Source organism: Vanacampus margaritifer, chromosome 19, assembly GCF_051991255.1.
Source record: "Vanacampus margaritifer isolate UIUO_Vmar chromosome 19, RoL_Vmar_1.0, whole genome shotgun sequence".
NCBI classification, from domain to species: domain Eukaryota; kingdom Metazoa; phylum Chordata; class Actinopteri; order Syngnathiformes; family Syngnathidae; genus Vanacampus; species Vanacampus margaritifer.
Window position 1 is genome coordinate 4,839,345 of NC_135450.1, and position 16,628 is coordinate 4,855,972.

Genomic DNA, 16,628 nt, shown 5'->3' on the forward strand with positions numbered 1-16,628 from the left:
AACAAGATAGTCCCACGCTGTGCTGAAATGGCACTTAGCAGCACTTTGTACTGGGCTCAGGCGTAGATGACTTGGATCCAACTGTAGTAACTGTTACACAAAGAAAGTGAAGGAGGTAGTGACTACATTTGCTTGATCAGTTATAGGAAATATTAACATATCTTATATATATAGACACATATTTTAAAGAAATCATTATATTTAGGATTGTATCAAAGGAAAGTGTTTTTCTATTTAGAAACTGAGACCGGCTCAACAGCGCCTCTGCTGGTTACAGCAAATAGTGCACTCTATTTTGCCTCTGCTTGAATACGAGATTAATCAACAATCAGTTCAACAACAGAATTCTTAATGAGCAATTAATCTGCACATTGATTATTTTGCTCAAGGAGTATGTATGATAGAAACAGAAATGAATTATGATGGGCTAATTATGGTAATATAAAACTACACTTTGGAAACATTTTATCAACAAGCACTTTTTGCAATAATGAAATCCTGCTAGAGTCCTGTGTTTGCAATATGTTAACAGTCATAGGGATTCATGAAGAATTGCCAATTATTATGATATAAAAACACATTTCAGAAAATCCACAGAGCGTATATATGCAATATCTAACACAGGGATTATTGCAGAATTACCAGTTATAGTCATATTGCACTATATTTTGGCAACATTCCTCTAGTAAGTAGTGTGTAGTGACACACAGAAAGTAATAAAGAAATTCCAATTATGATAATACAAAATTACATTTTGGAAACATTTCTCCGATATGCAGTTTTTACAATTTAAGATACATTTTCGGTAAGCGGCTTTGCTCTTTTGACTGATGCTTAAGTATTACGTGGAATACTTAACAACATAAGACAAAGGAAACCTTCCAACATATAGGAAGGAAGCTCAAGAAGGGAATCACTCAAATGCTGTTATTATGCTAAGCGCATGGCAATGATGATTTTAATGATAATGGTAATGAATGTGCATAATCTTGGGCCATTATCAGCGAAGACGTTAGTCGCACAGACGAGGGAGAAAATGGGTGGTTAATGTGGCATTCACAGATAAATGACTCTGCAGCGAGGAATTGTTTCATGAGGGATCAAGCGTGTTTACAGGACGTAGTGGATATGAAGCAGCCTTTTGGACATATGCAAGATGTATCTGTGTTGTCAAGCTTGTGCTGTGAAAATAACTATGCTCTGGGATCTTAAATGGGAAGTCAACCCCAAAAAGATTTCTTGACAATAATATGTTCTATGCAGCCCCACTAGTCTAAAGATTGTATTCTGGTTAATATTGCAATAGTGGAATATGAGTTAGGCAGCAAAATCCAGCCGTTTTTTTTATCCATCTCAGGGGGTGGCCATTTTGCCGCTTGCTGTCGACCTAAGATGACATCAGGCAACGACCAATCACTGCTCACCTGTTTTCTCAAGCTGCGCTGTAATTGGCTGTTAGCAACATTGATGTCATCTTGAGCAACATTCATGTCTTCTTGGGTCGACAGCAAGTGGCAAAATGGCCTCCTCCCCTGAGATGGATAAAAATAAATGGATTTTGCTTAATAACTAATATTTCACAAATGTAATATTAATCAGAATGTCATGTTTAGACTAGTGAGGTCACATATAACATATTATTGTCAAGAAATGTTTAAGGTTGACTTTCACTTGAAGCAGCAGTTTTTATTAGGCGTCCATTTTGCCACTTGCTGTCGCGTGAAAATGACATCACAGTTGCGCAGGGCTCAGATAACAACCAATCACAAATCAGCTTCAGAAAACAGGTGAACTGTGATTGGTCATTGCCTGAGCCCTGAGCAACTGTGATGTCATCTTCACACGACAGCAAGTGGCAAAATGGCCGCCCCCCTGAGATGAATAAAAGATGAGTTAGAGTTAGATTTTAATGCTAATTGAAACAAAAATTGACATGCTAATTTCAAAATTGCAGTCATTTTTTTCTTGCACATCAAGTTTTTATACCCTTAGATAAGAAAAGATTTCACTGATTAAATGTAGTAAGACGAGCTGATTATACAATTTGGGTCATCTACAGCTACGTGGCCACTTGTTTGTGCTAAATGTGTTTCTGTGTTAAATAAACATTGCAGTCATGCCTGTTTCTGTCATATTTCATTGTATGACAATATTTGAACATAGAACAAGCACATATACTGTAGGTCAAATACAGTATTTGTCATATTTTCTAAGAAAACAGGGATCTATAGTTCAAAAACTTGACGTGATAGAGAAAAACTGAGATCTTTTTTGGACTCCGCAGCCACAAATTAGTTCAAAGGAGCGGTCAGATCTTACTCTCCAAAAATATGTTCCCCTGTGTAATCTTTTTACCGTAATTTGCCACATCTACTGTAATTGTCAGAAATGACATTCTGATTAATATTACATTTGTGGAATATGAGTTATGAAGCAAAATCCAGCCGTTTTTTATCCATCTTAGGAGGTGGCCAACTTGCCACTTGCTGTCGACTGAAGATGACATCGTAGTTGCTCACCTGTTTTCTGAAGCTGAGCTGTAATGAGTGTTACCTGAGACCTGAGCAACTGTGATGTCATTTTTAGCAAGTGGCTAAATGGCCGCCTTCTGATATTGATAAAAACTGCTGGATTTTACTGCTTAACTCATATTCCACTAACGCAATATTAATCAGATGACCATATTTAGACAAATTTTTTAGGTTGACTTTCATCTTTAGGAAATCTGATGTATTGGACTCCGAGATCTGCAGACAAATCAATATTATAAGTGAAAATCTGTTCTCAATTGCTTACCTGGTTAAAGGAAAATAAAATAAAATAAATGTGAAAAATACTAGGAATGAGCGAGGGTATCGGGCCGATACCCGGCTTTCTTTCAAGTATCAGTACATGGTATGGCGCCCTCTTGTGACCGTTTTACAACCAGGAACTTAAGTCACTCACATCTGTCAGATGGCCATTATCAATTAATTAATTTGTTTATTTAAATTAATTTTATTGTGAGTTCTACACAAAAAATGTATTCTATAAAGAAATGGAAAAAAAGCTGAGAGTACATTTCATTTCATTTCATGCAAAATGCTATATTGGGATGTTTAGGTCTTTCTTTAAAAATTATCCTTGTTTTTTGGGGAAATTTTATGCATCAAAATTCAAAAGTATTAGAGCTATCGTACTTAATATAGGTATCGCTGACTACTCAAGAGGTGAGTACTTGTACTGGTATCGTTCTGAAAAGAGTTACATAAAAGTCTCTGTCTTGGCTGCTCGGTACAGTACGACTCAGTCGATAAAAAGTCGAGATAACCTCCTTAAGCACAAAGCAAATGAAGTTGTTTTTGTTTTTTACATGTTTGTAACAATGACCTATATTTATTTACAGGAATATTGAATTATTGAATTGAATATTGAATTCACATTACCAGCACACTTGGCTTATACAGTTGATAATGGATTCATGATAGAGACAGGTTGACTCAAGCAAAACTGATTATTTAAATGTCTTTAATGTTTTCCTAGGGGAAAACATCAAATTTCAAACAAATTAGAGGTCGATTAACCTCATGGAAAGTGGAAAAAATGGGTGATTTGCTGACGATTTCTAAAAATTTCATTACAGTATACACTCCTTGCCCGCTACCTGTTTGCTGAAGCATTTGGCAGTCCATCTTTTTCAGCCTGATTCCTCACCATTGTTAAAGTCCAAAGTGGTCGATTGCTTTCCTGTGGCTGCATGTCCAATGGATTCGTGCAAGTGTCAACGCAGCTTAACAGCAAACGAATCAATGGTGAAACCGTGTCAGCTGCCTAACGCTCTGCAGGATTTCTGCAATACGCTGTGCCGGAAAATCACACTGCGGACATTGGAGTATTGTCACTGGCACATTGTCACGTATTTGCAAACCTGCTTGCCTTGTCATAGCTTAATGTTTTGCACTTGACAGAAGTCGGACATGAAATCCAACTCACATCCCCCACACACGTCTAAGACAACTCAATGCGACGTCAATGCATTTTGTTCCCTCCTGGTCATAGCAGCATATTATTTTGAGGCCATTAGCACGGCGTCATGGGGGGCTAAACGAGACAAGTGTTATTAGTGTGTGACTTCCTGTGTGTCCCCAACTATGAAGGACATATGTACTGCTGGGAATTAGATATCAACCAGTTATTCAGCAAGGTGAAGCTAGACTCTCATTTGGGACAATTGAGTACAATACTAATGATATGCTCAATTGATCTAATGGGAGCGCCAAACACAAAACAAGTCGGAATATACTATCTCCGCTTTAATTTAGTGCCGTTGAGTGTTCGTGTGTTATCGCCTATTTATCTAAAGCTGTCGTTTATTGTATTTCAGCTCAATTTGTTTCTTCTGTGATTAGCACAGGAGATAAGATGTTGCGGCGGCCAGTACTGTGATCCTTCCTGCTGATATGGAGTCACATAAATTAAAATACGACAAAGGGAATTTAGAAGATGGTGTCTCTAGTATAGAGGACCAAGACTGCCAAAATTAAAAATAAATAAATTACTAAATAAATAAACGAATGAATAAATGTGAAAATGAAAACGTATGTAGAAAATATAATTAAAAATTTTGATAAATAAAATAAAATATAATAATAAAAATGCTCTGATATTTAAAATAAATATATAAATATAATTAAATATTAATCAATCAATAAAAATTCTCGGATATTTAATTAAATTTATATATTTATTTTTGTATTTATTTCAAAATTTTGGTAAATTTTTATTTTTATTTTTTGAATCTCGTTTTTTAATGTACTTTTATTGAGTTATTTAGGGATATATATATAATTTTGTTGTTTTTATTTCCATTTATATTTAATTTGTGAATTATATTTTATATACCATTTTTATTTTCACTTTTATTCACTTATTTATTTATTTATTTAGTCATTTATTTATTTTTAATCTTGGCAATTTTGGGCCTCGATACTATACTGTATATCTAAAGCTGTGGTTTATTGTATTTCAGCTCAATTTTTTTCATCTGTGATTGGCACAGGAGATAAGATGTTGCGGCGGCCAGTACTGTGATCCTTCCTGCGGATCTGGAGTCACATAAATTAAAATACGACAAAGGGAATTTTGTAAAATGGTGTCTCTATTGCATAACATTGCACTTTATCACACATTTCTTAATGGGTGGCTATTAATAGTTTGCTCATGACGCCAGCTCTTTCTTTCCCCTTTCCTGTCATGGTCTTCATAATTAGTTCTGCATCTGAGTGACAAAAAGATGATGTGAGCGCTGCAACAGGCCAGGTAAGTACAAATAATTGTGTGGCGCACACATCTAAATTGGCTTAAGAGCATTCTTTCAGATTAAGCATTTCAGCATCCTTCCTGAGAGGAAGGTCAATTATAAGTGCACGTTTTCCGCTGTCGCACACTGTTTATCTTTGGCTGCACAGGCTGGATTACGGTGCTATGTGAGGTCATCCTGTAGTTTGATGGCTACGTGTGTGTCTTTTTGATCAGTTTGTACAGGGCCACACTGTTTATACTGCATGATAGTTGCTTTAACAGAATAATTTTAATGAGAAATATGTCATTGGCAAAATTGTCCTTTTCTGCTCTGGCACTGTCAACACCGTTATCACTGTTCACAGGTGAATCATGGATTATTCTTCAAGTGCTTTGAGTACTTTGAAGGTCAAAAAGTAACATAGCCATTATTGCATTATTGCAATGTTGACCAAAAAAAGAAAGTGGTCAGACGAATGTGAGCAGTATGTTTGATGGAACGTATGGTGTTCCACAGGGTTCAATTCTGGGGTCTCTGCTGTTTTCGTTGTATCTGCTGGCCCTGGGTTTCATCTTAAGAAAAAATAAAACAGCGGTTGTTGTTGTTTTAAAGTGCTTTATAAATATAGATGAGTGATGGGAGTCAGTGTTCTAACTGCATGATTTGCAACGCAAAGTTGAGTAAATCCACTCCAGCACAACTATCTATCTAGCAAAACTAAAAGAACACTACTTTAAGCTACATGGAGATGAATTCATGGTGAAGAGAGCCAAATTCAAGGAAAAGGCCTCCCTGTTCATTTTGTTCTCCAGTAAACCCTAAACCTATGTCTTGAATTTGAAAAACATCCGATATTATTTTTCAATAAACAAGGGTTCGGTGAATGCGCGTAGGAAACTGGTGGGGTTCAGTACCTCCAACAAGGTTAAGAATTCTACTCTAAGTTATACTGTTAGTTATAGGCTGGCAAGAATGCTCAATTATGCCAAAATAATGCTTTTTAATCTTATAAAAATAGGATTTTTTCCCCAGCCTGATACAAGTACTGTACTCAATGCTTGGCTATTCAACGATACCAAGCACCGATACTACTAATTAGTACTTTTAAACCATAACATTTCTAAACAAACAAACAATGACAAATGATTAAAAAAAAAGACCTATATACTCTATCCCAATTTAGCATTTTTCCTTAAAATGGCATGAAATTAATGTATATTTTCTTGTTAAAGTTTTTGTACTTCTATACATACACTTACAGAAATGGCATCTTAATGAGCATCTGTCAGACATGTATGCCTTTAGTTCCTGATTGTAAAATGGCCACAAGAGGGTGGCAGCTGTAGCAAGTACCGATACCTTGACATAAGACCGGGTATCAGCCCGATACTGATGCCTGTATCGCTACTTGTCCATCTCTATACAAAAACACAATTTTCTATACGGGGTCAATACATTTTTATCATGATAAGTGCATGCTACTTTTTATGCATTTATTTTTTGCTGATAGACTAGATTAGTTAGGTCCAGATTGCAGACTAGGGGTCTCGAGCCACACGTGGCTCTTTCAACCATCTGTCGTGACTTTAGAAAATATTTCATTTTAAATGACTTTGTTCATTTTTCAAATGTAATTCCAAAATTGTAGAATGCTTTTTTTGCATTGCTCAAATAAAAAGCTAATCGGGCCCTGGTAGGCAAACCATAAATAAATCCCAGAAGAAACGTTACTGAAGAAAATAGTTTCATGCTAGTCTACGCGCGACCTGAACTATATTTAAAACAAACACCGTTCACGTCTTACAGATGACAGCTTAAAATAGTATGTGAAAATAATGACGATATCTAAATTAATGATGGAGCATAAATAAAATGTTGTGTTCCCTGTAGCAGTTTTTTTGATTTCCTAAATACAACACTGTTTTTTAATACATACAGGTTACAAAAAAATATACATATACTATGTACAATTTTATCCTCACGGCCATTGTTGTTGTTTTATTTTATTTATTGATTTATTTTATGATAGATGGCCAGTTGCTGACCCCTGGTCTAGAAGTATTTTGACAATGACTGAGTTTCCATGATTTCCCTCTTTATACACTACCATAAGATATAGAAAATACAACAATGAAGATTAAATTGAAATGTAGATTTTAAGATGTAATCCAGAGGTTTTACAAAAATATATGGTATTACTTAACCTAGTGGGAGTAGTGCATTCAGGACCGAAATTTTAAATTGAAGTCTTTTCAAGCAAGCAATAATTGAGTTGTGATTGAAAGAGAGCATGTGTCAGGACCGATGAATCATCACAGTGCAAGCTCATAACAAACACTTCAAGTAGAAAGATTAGCAGTACAGCAAAGAAGGTGAAGTATTGCAACGCCCCAAAATTTCAGAATAGATATTGGCCATTTGCCAGGGTTTGGCATGGTTTTGATAAACTGTCAAAACTTTGAATGAGACGTCCATCCATCCATCCATCCACTTTCTATACCACTTATCTTCACTGGCATCTAATCACACCTGACTTTCGACATACACTCTGGACCTGGATGGAGTAAAATGAAAATAAGAGAGATTCAAAAAGAAAAGACAGCATGAAACTGGACCCTAACTCAGCCCAAGGTTAACGGTCACCATAATGGAAAAGGATGAAACAACAAGTCACCAACATGGCTTTCCATGATGGCCCTGTAATGAGCACCAGAATCACATCGAACTTGTGTGTCAAAACTGTCTCGAGGTGTTTTACAGAGAATGTTGCAGCTGCTCGAATAGATATGGTGTGATCAGATGGCAAACTGGTGAGAACTATTTTTCCTTTGAGGACAATACGTTTTATATCCCACAGAGATAATAGAGCGATTTGGCACTGTGGGACATCTCTCATGCAGTTTTCCAACAAATTTAAATTAGTTTTTTCTATTATTATTTTTTTATATACAACTTGTCGTCATTGGGTTGAGGGGTGAGCTAGACCCGCTGACTTTGGGTGAAAGGCGGACCTGGAAACACATGGCACATTTAGACTATTCGCTCTCACTTATTCATCTTTGGATAATTCAGTCTTCAATGAGGCTAACATGTATTTTTTTTTTTTTAACTCATTCACTCCCAGTCATTTTCACTGAAGCAACCCCCTTCGCTCCCGGCTGTTTTACTGGATGTTGACTGATTTTGCAAGGCCCACAGAATATTGTGTTCTATTGCTATAAAAACATGGAACCAAAAGAAAGATTAGAGTCTCTTCTTTCGTTGGGAAAAAGAAGTATGTTTGTATCTGTTTCTGTTTTGCAGCAATTGGCATTAGCATATAGCTATGTTTTTAATCATTATTCACAAACCTGTTGAAAACACTGGCAAAAAGAGCTTGTTGCAACCTGACCCTGGTTGATCTCTTATACTCTGCTGTCACCCGCTGGCCATTTTTGTAATTACTACCATTGCTTTAAGCGACCCCTTCAGGTCAGAAGCATTTAAGCCTTCTGCATGCTCTAGTATAAATATGCTTTTGGGAGTGAGGGACAAAGTATTAAAAAACATATTCATACGTTTTTGGGTTTGAATTAGTTAAATATGGGAGGAAGTCAATATACTTGGAGAAAAATCTAGAGGTAGGCAAAGTAGCCAGAATTTTAACTCAAGCATATTGTTACTTGAGAATATTATGACTCAAGTACAAATAAAAAGTAGTCCTCTAAATAATTGCCTGAGTCAGAGAATGTATTCAATAAAAAAATACTCAAGTACTGAGTAACTGGTGAATAAATTGTGATTTGTTTTTCACAGACTGCATGAATGTCAAATTGACAAAAATATTGCTCAACAGTTTCACTGTAAAACATTTATAAAAAATAAAGCATCATAAACAAAGGCAAATTCAGCTTGGTTAGTTTTTGTAGGCTGACATTTTTAGCTAGACACAAATTAGCGCATGACAAAGCTGTTTTTTCTTTTTGTAGTCCTACCATCTATTTTAATAGAGCTTATCCTCACTTGGGTCACAGGTAAGCAAAATTTTACCAAGGAAGCCACTTCTGTGTGGGGTCATGTGGAAATTGCGCATTCATGTGACAGACTGGTTTCGTTTGATTGGTCGAACTGAGTCAACTGTCACTAGATTTAGATTACTTTATTTGTCCCTAAAAGAGCAATCCCCCCAAGCAACAACCGTCCATGAAACATGAAAACAACAATGACCAAGAGGGGGAGAAATAATGGGAAGCCTGGTGGGTTGCCTTTCAGCGCACAGAATTTCGAAGGTGTAAAAAAATAAAAAATAAAAAAAATTAATAAAAACATTAGGAAGGAGGAGGAAAAACAAGGCTCAAGTGCTGTCCCTATAAAGGGGGGCACAGTGTGAACCTGGAAAAATCCTCATGAGAACAAATTTATTAAATTATGAGGAGAAAAAAAGTAATTTAATAAAATGAACACGTTTTAGAAATTAAGTTGTAATTATAGATTTCTTCAGGTGGGTCTGAACCAGAGTGGAGAAAAACTAAAAAAAGAAGGAAAAAAAGGGGAGGAAAAAAGAGTCATGAATCAGTATTATGATTGCAGTCTTTGTCTTTCTCTTGTCTCCTTTCACACATTAAACCAATCTTCACCCAGCGTATTATCTCAGATCAACGCATTTTGATCAAGCGGCTACAGAATGTACGGCGATAAAACACTAATGAATCTCCTCGGGTTATAAGGAATTAATCAAGTAACGTTTATGACCCGTGGGATGTAATAAGCAGAACGGGAATTCTACTAAAAAAGTAACCACATCTTCTAGAAATGGCAGAGAACCTTCGCAATATGTCAATAGAGATGAGCGATCCCGGCCATTAAATCATAGGTGCAGGAATGGAGAAGAGAAAAGTAGTTTTCAGGTAGAAGTGGTGCAACATGAGCTTCTAAGTAGATGCAAACTAGTGAGCAAGAAGGAAACAAAGAAAGAGACACGAAGAGACCTCTAGCTTATCTGTGCATTAGCAGACTTCTTTGTGCCTTTCAGTTGCATGCTGGCGACTAATGGACGAGATAGAGTGAGTCACAGCCCCAAGCTTTTTCTTCTCCTGTCCCCTTTCTCCCATTCATGTCACCTTGCACACCCTCCACCCATTCTCACCCTTCATCACAGCTGCTGATGCTAATTTCAATCACTATTAGCTTTATTAATAACTTGTACAGCCCTGCTCAGACCCGACTCTTGAAAAGTTCCACATGCAAACAGATCCCATTATGCTCCCTTTTAAACAAGTGCTTGGAACATAATTTGTAAGATACTTGTGTATTTTTAGTCTTAGACAAGGGGTGTACTCAGAAAAAGCAAAGTAAAAGCACCACACCGGTGGTCCTTGTATGAATGCTCTGATTGATTTTTGTTTTCAAAGGTAAAACAACAATTTCAGGGTCTTCGTTAACACTAATGGAGGCGCAAAACAAGCATGGATGTTGTTGTGTGCTGTTTTGAGTCGGGGTAAAAGCATTAAGGTGATGGAAGGACTATTTTGGAGAGCAGAAGGACATCCGCTTATTTGCTGTGGTCCATTTTCATTTTTTTTTTCCTGTGCCTTTCATTTAGAAGGAAAAGCTTGCCTTATTAGTGAGTGTTGATCTTTTTTCTTTTTCCTTTTTACTTCCCTAATGCATCTATGCCCGTAATGAGCTCCTCGGCTCTTGGCAAGCAAGACACAGTACTTGGTCTTGGAGCCTTTAGAGAAAATTATTGTCTAGTGCAGTGGTCCCCAACCACCGGGCCGCAGCCCGGTACCGGGCCGTGGGTCATTTGGTACCAAAAGGAAAAAAAATGCATTATTTTTATTTTTTTCGAAAATGATTTTTTATTTTGAAAAGTGGCCGGAAAACCAAATTATGGAGCAGACTGGACCTAAGTAGCACACTTCGGGTATCATTGTCTCCCATAACCCCAAGATGGGACCGTCTCGTTGCAGCAAAACAAGCTCAGGGCTCCCACTGATTCACTGCTGCTGTGATTAGCGAGTATTTTCATGCACTTTGTTTTTGTGTTGTGTCTTATTTTGAAAGTATGTTTAAACGCTACCATAGCGACCAGAGTGTGTTGCATTGTTTTGGAGCAGAAACGATGTTGCTCATGTGATGTTCTGTTGTTGGTGCGACGTTACCGACACCGTTAATAAAGTTGCACATGGTTACACAGTAGGTTTACGTTCATTATTATTATAGAGAAAATACCACAGTTTTTTTCTTGTCATTTTATTTTGTTTTTATCAGCTAAACCTTTAGATTGGGCCGTGAAAATATTGTCAGACATTAAACCGGTCCGTGGTACAGAAAAGGTTGGGGACCACTGGTCTAGTGGACAATGAGGGGGTGTCTCAATTTGAAGTACAGTGCAGCTACAGGAAATGTTACAAGTTATGGAACAGCTGTCACAGTTTCACAAAAAGTGAAGAGTTTGCTGATAAACACCAAGACAAAAGCTTGGGGGGGGGGGGGGGGGGGCTCAATTTGAAGTACAGTGCAGCTATAGGAAATATTACAAGTTATGGAACAGCTGTCACAGTTTCACAAAAAGTGAAGAGTTTGCTGATAAACACCAAGACTAAAGCTTGCGTCTAAAGAATTGCTGTTTTGCTGTCATTTCTGCTGCAAAGAGGCTTTTTGTCATAACAACTATTTATGATATGTTGCTATTCATTTAATGGGCTTGTCCAAAGTTATGCATGAGCTCTGAAGAATTGCATAGCAAGCATCTTGTAAATGACACGCCATGACTAATTTGGATGGGAGGAAACTGTCTTGTGATGTGACAAATTTCTAACCCCACCTGGGAAAATAATCATATTTGGTAACCTAAGTGGGTGTTCAAATTGGATCCTCCACAGTACACAATACTGTAGATAAAAATAATGACACTGTCAACACATACTTAAAAAAAAAACACATCTTATACAATTTTGAAATGAATATTAATAATTATTATTAATAAAACACACTATGACACAAATTGTCTCAGTCAGATGATAAATTCAAAATTGATAGATTGATGATGGATATCATATTACTGTAGTTGTTTTTTTATGACATTGAACATAAAAAAGTATTAAACCAGACAAGGGTTCGGGTTAGTCGTGGTTCCAAGTCTCATGTCAATGTACTACAATAGCACATGTCAAATGGTTCACTGACTGACCGAGTTATAAACAGTTATACAGTGACTTCCTCCTCATGTAAACTGCTCAAGTGGCACCATGCAGCTCACTTGCAAACCTTATAAAGACGTGCCAAGCAATGATGGAGGTAAGATGTTCTTTTATTTATTTCCCGCAGTAGTTAGAAATTCTGCATTTACTCCAGGGGAAGGTCATTTACTTCGTCAAGGATGCTATTGATTGACTCCTTAATGGACTTCCTCTTTACAAGAATGCTGTAAAATTAAAACAGGGGTCCTTTCTTCTCTTAGAGACTTTATTTCTTGGTTATAACAGAGTAGATGGTGGTTTAATGTACAATAAGATGTAAGTGTTTGTTACTGACGTGTGATTTTTCAGGCAGGCTTCAGGCTTTTTATTAGATTTTTTTGGGCTTGCTGTATTTTGATGTTCTGAAATTTGGGATTAATGAGCAAGATCTATTTTTTTATTAGACATTAGAGATTTTTTTTCACAGATGGGACACAGTTGAATGAATTATTATAAAATCATTTAAAAAAATTGTTAAATGATTAGTCTTGATTTATTATAAAGGACTTATCACTACAATAATATCACATTGGTTTGTTACATTTAAGGCCCCGTCCACACAAAAGCCCGATTCAATGTATTCGCACAAATTTCTTACTGTTTGGGTAATTCGTCTACTATGCGGCGCCGTTTCGGAACTTGAAACCGATCACTTTTGGAACTAAGCATCAGAATGGAAAGATTAGCCCGGTACGTTCCAATTTGGACACCAAATGCGGGCTACTCCTCCAGTTTGATGACATATGCTCCAATTCTCGCGTGACTGCGCGCGAACCGCCAGTCTGTCAACAATGGCGGATAGCCGCTTTGTAGTCGCAACCTCCTTAGCTTTTACAGCAAAATATTTTGTGTGATGTTGTACTGGAATCATCCGCCACTGTCACTTCTCACTGGCCATCTTACATACATATATATATATATACTGTAAATGTATAGGATTGTCGTACGTTTCTTGGGAGGAGTAAAAAGTCTTGGCCTATTGGCTATTCAGATCAGTGATTTGTCTTCTTTGCCGATTCTTCTTCTGCGCATTGCGTTAACTCCCTTTGGCTGCGCTACAGCGCCTCTCCAGATTTGGAATATACATTACAGCTATTAACCGTCCTCAGCATCTTCTTTTGGACACACGTATGTCTCGAAACGTTTCTGTGTGTGCAAGATTCTTTTGAGCCGGCTTTGCTTCCGTGTGAACAGGGCCTTAGGCTGCGTTCACACTGCAGCTCAATTCCGAGTATCAGATTTTTTCATGCAGTGTGAACGGTACAATTCCGAATTTTTCACACCCGACCCAGGCCTCTTTCCTTTTTTATTTTTATTTTATTTTTTTATTTTATTTTTTTTCTCTTTTATCAGGAAAGCTCAGTAATGTTCATTCGATTTGACATCATCATTGCTCTCCTTTTTTTTTTTTTTATTAAAAAAAAAATTATAATAAAAAAAAAATATTTTTTTTTTATATATATTATATATATATATATATATATATATATATATATATATATATATATACCCAGGCCTCTTTCCTATGTGGATATAAATCTGATATGTATGCAATGCGTCTGCATTGTGAACACTCATCCGCACGCGCACGCATCCTATTCATACGTCATCAAAAGCCTGGTATGTGCTCTGCGCGGGCGGGAGAGAGTGCTTGGAAAGGCGACTACTGAAACGTCTGTGAATATATACAAAGCTGTTTTGAATAACAGCATTACATTTGGATTTGTGTTTAATTTAATCACACTTGAAACATGAAGCATAAAGTTGATATGTGTGGCGATAGTAGAAATTCAGCCCTGCAGACGGTTAATCACGAACGGCGATGACCCAATGACATCTCAATGAAATGACGAGGTTTAGGAGTGTCGTCTCGTTTCCCCTAAATTACCTCTTTCAACCTCGTTACTCTGGCGACAAGAGATGAAAAAAATAAGTCAAAACTGACGCACGAGGAAGCCGAGAATAGCAGCCAACCGGGAGCAAGCGTGAAAACAGTCCACCAACCAGGAGCGCGGGCGTTCGCACAGCTGAATTTGCATAATGTATGCAGACAAGACATATGAATTGAACTCTTAACACGTCCGCGAAACGAGTCCACCAGTCCACAGCGTGCGTTGACACAGCTAAAGCATATGATTCTGATAAAAGTCGCTTGCCGCAGTGACTTGGCTGGCGGTAAAACGTTGCGAGTCAAGACAATAGTTACTTCCGTGAACACCGTTACGTGACGTCGTTGTTTTGGGTGTACGTCACTCGACGTGTACTCTTTGCGCATGCGAGTCGCATCACGGGCGTGTTACATTACTGTAGATGTAACATTTGTTTTTGTAATGTGAACGGTACATAAAAAGATCGGATTTAACAAAAAATCCGAATTGGGCATCACGCCCTGCAGTGTGAACGTAGCCTTAGTTGTGTTTTCCATGTGTGGGCTTTTGTCAATCTCTGTGTCGTTAAGTTTTAATTGTGTCCACCTGTGCTTGATAACCTGGTCCCTTGTGTCATCCAATCAGCTCTCTCAGCCATGTGTGTCTTGTCCAGGTGGCTCTCGTTTGTTTGTGTTTAGTTCTTTGCTTTCTTTCAGTCCTGTGTTTCACTGTTCTTGTCACATCTTGTAGCTGTTGCTGTTTCTTTAGTGTCTTTTATCTTGTTTTGGTACTTGTTATTTTGGGTTTTTATTTAGTTTTTTTTTTTTCAATAACTGTAGTATTTTGTTTGTGTTTTTGTTCTTGTTAAATTAAATTACCTTTTTCGAGATCACACTTGCCTTGCAGCCTTGTTTTCCTGCATTTGGGCCCACATCCATACAGACTTGTGACAGGCACGTCCTTTCAAATATCTGGGTATCTAGTATTCGCTATATTTAATTTCAATGGAAGGATTAACCATTCCAGTTTACTAATACAGCTCTGTATTCATTTACTGTGAGGGGAAATCTCAGCACACAGACAGACCACCATTAAATCTCATATTCATAGTTATTGATTTACAGTCTTCATTCAATTTACCCAATATGTATGTTTTTGAAGTGTAACAGGAAAGCTTGCACAAAACCAACATACTGTAAGCGGAGAAGGGAAAACTACAAACTCCACACGGAGATTGAAATCTAGAATCTTTCATTGTGAGGCAGACCAAACTAAAACCCATAAAGAAAAAGTCCTCCGCCCCAGTTGATAAAATAAGCAACCCACTCTTAACTTTCTATTACATTCGAGCACAACCCTAATTAACTGAAATACAAATAATAAATAAATAAGTACACAGTACAGTAAAAACAACAACAATGAAGACAGTGCACGGCTTTGTTTATTGATAATGTGGACGAGTATATAAAAGCTGTCTTTGTATTGCGAAACGCATTCAAGCTCGGCACCAGCATGAATACCGAGCCGGCCGGGTCACCGATTTGCTCATTAACTCGATCAGAGAGGACCACTTAAGGGATAACGCGGCAATATAAAATGGACTTAGTCAGCAGGCAGGTAACGAACATTCCAAATATTTCAGTAGGCCAAACAGACATCTCCCTGACGATTTCCCATAAAGCCTTGCATGTGTATTTCTAAATGGACCACAGCCTCTTTCACATACTATTGACGACATGTAATGTGACTACATGAAAACGGTCACAGTGAGCTATTCGCTATTCTTTTCTTTTCTTTTTTGAATATGTGCCCCAGTGAATCCATCAATATTCCGCCCACTCAGTTGCTTGTCAAAGATTTTCTCTCGCTCTCGATATGATGTACTGAGTGCAATATTATTGAGCCATTCCATCTCACTTCTCTGTCTTCACAGGAGTTTTTAAGACATTTGCAAGTGGCAATTTAACTACTACTCATTTTTCTTCTTAGTAAACTACTAATAATCGGCATGCACTCATATTAGATTTTGACAGTATGATAACTGCAAACCGCAGTAAAATTTAATTAAATTTGGGTAAATAAAAACAGCACTTTCCCCCATCGAACACAATCTATTTTATTTTAAAACAAAATATTAAACCATTACAAAAGAAACTAATATCAATGGTGAGCTACTTTTACAACAGACCCATAGGCTACTCATGTTGTCCTTGGGGCAAACTAGTGCCTGTTGGCACTTTAAAAAACAAAGAAGAC

General features: G+C 37.2%; 1 protein-coding gene across 1 annotated transcript in view; it reads left to right on the forward strand.

Annotated features, from left to right (window-relative positions):
* pnocb (prepronociceptin b) overlaps positions 1-16,628 on the forward strand; it is a 30,358-nt gene that overhangs the window by 478 nt on the left and 13,252 nt on the right. The window lies entirely within an intron of this gene.